Source organism: Carlito syrichta, unplaced genomic scaffold (assembly GCF_000164805.1).
Source record: "Carlito syrichta isolate Samal-C Ts95f unplaced genomic scaffold, Tarsius_syrichta-2.0.1 Scaffold56411, whole genome shotgun sequence".
Taxonomy (NCBI): Eukaryota; Metazoa; Chordata; class Mammalia; order Primates; family Tarsiidae; genus Carlito; species Carlito syrichta.
This window is the reverse complement of record NW_007000507.1, coordinates 50,143-54,621: the sequence shown is the minus strand read 5'-3', so window position 1 is coordinate 54,621 and position 4,479 is coordinate 50,143. Positions and strand designations below refer to the sequence as shown.

At 41.2% G+C, this 4,479-nt stretch overlaps 1 pseudogene; it reads left to right on the top strand.

Annotated features, from left to right (window-relative positions):
- Positions 1-753: 753 nt before the first annotated feature.
- Positions 754-4,479, top strand: part of LOC110594735 — a 41,623-nt pseudogene continuing 37,897 nt past the window's right edge.

Sequence of the window (4,479 nt, the reverse complement as noted above, 5' to 3'; positions counted from 1 at the left end):
GGTCTCTTTAAGTAATTGCTCATCTCGAAGGTTTTGCTCTGTCTTTTTGAGCTTATTTTCTGTGTTTTTAAGAGTTTGGGTTTGTTCTATATTTTGGTCCTCAAGCTCTGAGATTCTTTCTTCTGCTTGGGTAATTCTGCTTTCCATGCTTGTCAGTTTGTTATTTATTTCCTTCACAGTATTCTCAATTACTGTTATCTCAGATATCAGCTCCTTCCTAGTTTCTTCTTGTGTCCTCAATTCTTTTTAATCTCTCCATTAATGTCTTGATATCTAGTTTTGTAGTTTGAGACCCTTCATTCTGGGGGCTCTTCATTGTTTGCAGTCCGAAGTCAGTTTTCTCAGTGTCTGCCCTCCCAGGGGTCCGGGAGAGACCCATACTCTTCTTTTGGTTTTTCTTCATTTCTGTAGGTTTTTTTCTCTCTCCCCCTTTCCCTCCCCTTCTTTAACTCTGTTTTTCGGGAAGGTTGGGTTGCTTTTGATTCACTTCTGCAATTTCCTGTTCTTCCTCATGAGGGTCTTCTGGTTTTGTTCACTTTTGAGGTTGGAGTGTGGGCTGTGGTCTGTACTGTCTGCAGTTTTGAGGTTTAATTGAGGGGGAAGCTATGGTTCAGAATGTATATGCTGGTTCTAGCATCCACGAACAGGTGTATGAGGACACTAGAACCTATTTCCCTCTGCCTTACAATCTGTCTGTGCAGCAGTATGTGGGCTTGGTCCCTAGATTAAAAGGGGGTATAAAAAAGGAAAATAATGGAGGAAGGGGGAGTCAATAGGATGTTAGAAAGAGAGAAGAGCGAGACGGAAATAGACATACATACCAACTATCAGGTGAGAAAGAGACACAAAGCCAGAGAGAAGTGAAAAAAGACACGTAAAAAGATTCACAGAGACAGACCAATAAAATCATGAAACAGTGTAAGTCAGAAAGCAAACAACAAAAGTTATCAAAACAGTAAAATGATAAAATCGTAAGTCAAAATAAGAGATCAGACTAAAGTCACTTAAACTCTGATCTCTGGCGTCTCCCCTTTGTTTTTCATTGCAGGCAGCTAGATTTACTCACAGTTTGGGTTTGATTTTTTCTTTTAGCCTGCTGCCTGGGAGTTGCTTTTGTCTGATGCAGCATAGGGGTGGGGATGGAACTGAGGTGGGGGTTGTAGATAGGTGAGTGGGGCAATGGAAATCTCTGCCTGGAGAATGCCTGAAGCAGTTTCACTTTTGCAGATCCGTTTCTCTCTGCTTGTGTGGGTCCCCAAGCTTGGGGTCATACGCTGAGTGCCTCAGCCAGGGTGGGCCCAGAGCTCCAGAGCTCCAAAGGGCAGGCAGTGAGCAGCGAGAGTTGCCCTGGGCTCCCCACAGGGTACTTCAGCCAGGAATGGGACGGGTGTCTCAGAGGGGCGGGCACCCAGAGCCTCCCTGAGTGACCAGTGGCTTGGTGCTGTGTTCTGGGCAGAGACGATGTAACCAGGGAGGGGGCCAATACCCGAGACTCCCATGCAGGTGGGAGTTATGTATGGTGGAGCAGCAGCAGCCAGGGGCTGCAATATCCGGCCCTGCATGGGACCGAAGGTCTCCGGGCCTCAGACCAGCACGACTGGTGGTGGGCTGGGGAATGGGGGAAGAAAAGTAAGAGTCTTTTTGGGAACTCACATTCGGAGAATCTCACAAGTCCCCCTATGCCATCACCATCTTCAACTTTCAAATGTTTTTTATTTTAATTACCAACTGTGATTAATATTGGTGTCTATGGTTACTAATTCTATCTGCATTAAGTATGCAAATAAACACATAATAATGTTACATAGAAAATCATATGTAATGGGTATAGAAGAAAGTAATTCAATCTGAATCAAATTATTGACACCAAATACCTGTATACTTGTTACGTGTATATTATACCTCAATAGCATCTAATATGATGCAACAGATGAAGCAAAATGTAGTCATACCAAAATGAAGTTGTATTTAATGAAAAAAATGATCTGTACCTTAGTTTTTAATTTAAATTAATGAAAAGTAAATACTATTAAAAAATAAATATTTATTTTGCATTAAGTATATTCTAAGCCCTTTGAAACCACATGTGGCTAGTCAGTACTGAATTATACAGTACGAGTATAGATCTTCTCCTTCTCCTGTCTCTTTAATTTCTATTCTGTTTAATTTTGATTTTACTCCTAGCAGTTTCTTAGTGCAGGTCCATATCTCAGAAGGAAGCCCTGATGAGTCACTTTTGAGGGGCTAGGTTGTTCTAACCCTTGTAGTCCTTATTACTGTGTACTCTTGGCATTTTGGTACATCTTGGCAGCAGATGCAAGTGGAATAAAGGATCTCCTGTTTGGAAGCAAATACCTTTTCCCTGGTGCATTTGACAGCTTTTTTGTCTAAACACTAGGAATCACCACAGAAATCAGACATGGAATTTAATCATACAAGACAAGAGGATATTCTGGAGCATCTAGTTTATGCAGAGCAGTTGGTGGTGAGTCTAAAAGATTTTATTAGGCAGAAGGATGACCAACTACAGCAGAAAGATGATGCTCTACAGGTACTATCATTTTTATCCTTTCTTGCAGAGCATTTGATGAAGGACAGATACACCATTCACTTAGATTTTTGTCTTCACTTAGATTATTAGAGAATCTAATTCTTATGTCCCTAATACAGTTACATTATGCCTTTTAAAAACAACTTTTGGGCCAGGTGTGGGAGTTCATGTCTGTAATCCCAGCATTTTGGGAGACTGAGGTGGGAGGATCACTGAGGCCAGGAGTTCAAGACCAGTCTGGGCAACATAGTGAGACTCCCATCTCTACAAAAATTAAAAAAAAAAAACTTAGCCAAGTATGGTGGTGCATGCTGGTAGTCCCAGCTACTTGAGAGGCTGAGATGGGAGTATTGCTGCTGCAGTGAGCAATGATCTTGCCATTATACTCCAGTCTGGGTGACAGAGTGAGACCCTGTCTCTAACTAAGTAAGTGAATAGTTTGTGTTATGTGCTAGCTAAGTGGTGGATAAACATTTATGAATTTATCATCATTTTTCTCTGGCAGGAAGAAAGAAAAGCTGCTGATGACAAAATTAAAAAACTAAAACTTCATGCTAAGGCCAAATTAACTTCCTCGAATACACATACAGAAGAAATGAAGATCCAAGGAGGGACTGCTCTGACTACAGAACCTCAGTCAGAGGTAAAACTCTCTAAGGTATGGTGACCAATTAGCAGATCTTCACCAATTGCAAACATTTATGATGCTAAAATGGTACAGCACTAAATGATGTTTTTTCTTATTGAGCTTATAGTCCAGCTGGACTACAGGCCACAAACTGGGACAGTAAAAGGTCTGCAGAAAATATGGAAGTGAAATGCCAGTTGTGACTTTCATGGAATTAAAAAAAGTTCACAGGAAGAAATAAGTACTCAAGTAAGGATTATTTCTCACATGTTAAAGAGGAGAGACACATACCATTGGAGGAGTTTCATCATTGGCTAGAAGATTAAGCTAGATGACCAAAAATAGACTATTGAATTAGAAGCTCTCTAAGGTTTCTTTCAGGTCTGAAATCATTTAATTCAGTAACTTAATACAGAATGTCCTATGTCCTCATAGGGCCACATACTAGTGGATTAAAGTTTCATACATTGTGGACTGAGTCAACTGGATTACTTTGGGCTCCCTAGAAGGAAGGCCCTCTAGGTTTAGACTGCCACCAACAAAACAGTTTAATGTTGGGGATACAGAGAAATAAGGAAAGTATGGCCTTTTGGGAATTATTGTCCCAGTACTCATTTTCATTATTTTTCATCTATGGTTAAGCCTCAAATATTCCAATTCAGTCAGTTACCTAAGAGAATAAGAAGGTTCAGTTTTGTGGAGAGTTTTGTATAGAATATATGAAGGCAGGCATATCACATGTGTATGCTATAGTTATAAAGTGAACTTAGACTTCACCCTTATAAGAGGCATATTTTTATTTTCTTATTTTCATTCTGATTTACTCTTTGGCCTATTACTATTCTTATTCTCATTTCTCTTAGTTCTTGGGAAATGAGGTTTTTTGTTGGTCCGTTTTTTGTTTTTGAGTCAGAGTCTCACTCTTTCTCCCAGGCTGAGAGCAGTGGCATGCTCACAGCCACTGCAGCCTCGACCTGCTGGGCTCAGGTGATCCTTACCCCTCAGTCTTCCAAAGAGCTGAAACTACAGGCACACTCTGTGGGGGGCCAGCCTCCACAGAGAGATTTAGGGGGTCCCTTGGAAGGTGTGGCAGTGTTGGTGATTATTCTGGAAAGATAAAGAGAAAGAGAAGAGGGGAGAAAGAAAGAGACTGGACTCCTGCTCAAGTGACCAGAAGCCGTTTAATGGGTGTAATCCCAGGGCTTTTATCCCCAGACTCCACAAAGTTATCATCACGGGAACTCCTGCTGCTATGGTTACACAAAAGGTAGCATGTGCCTTTCACATGAACAGGTCCAGG